We start from the raw sequence: 283 nt of genomic DNA on the forward strand, positions 1-283 counted from the left end.
AAATTAATTTCTATATACATGTATATATATATTATTCATATTATACTGAAAATGTTTATGTAGGTATGCCACCTTATTTCTTTGATGATCTTTTAGTTAATTATGAATCAAATAATGTATATATGTTATGCAGAAAGGGAACAGCAACATGAATACCAAAGAAGATTAAAGATTTGAAGCCTTGATAGAGATTTTTCAATAATGAGAGATCTCAATCTTGAATGAAGGTACATCTTTAAATTTTCTGAATATATAATAAATTTTAACCCCTTTTAGCTAGAGG

The 283-nt window shown here is 25.1% G+C and overlaps 1 long non-coding RNA gene across 1 annotated transcript in view; it reads left to right on the top strand.

Annotated features, from left to right (window-relative positions):
- Nucleotides 1–283, top strand: part of LOC107624678 — a 3602-nt gene that overhangs the window by 2307 nt on the left and 1012 nt on the right. Inside the window, exon 2 of the long non-coding RNA XR_002356971.1 lies at nucleotides 134–227. This is a non-coding gene — a long non-coding RNA (uncharacterized LOC107624678). The remainder of the gene's footprint in view (nucleotides 1–133; nucleotides 228–283) is intronic.

Source organism: Arachis ipaensis, chromosome B02 (genome assembly GCF_000816755.2).
Source record: "Arachis ipaensis cultivar K30076 chromosome B02, Araip1.1, whole genome shotgun sequence".
Lineage (NCBI taxonomy): Eukaryota > Viridiplantae > Streptophyta > Magnoliopsida > Fabales > Fabaceae > Arachis > Arachis ipaensis.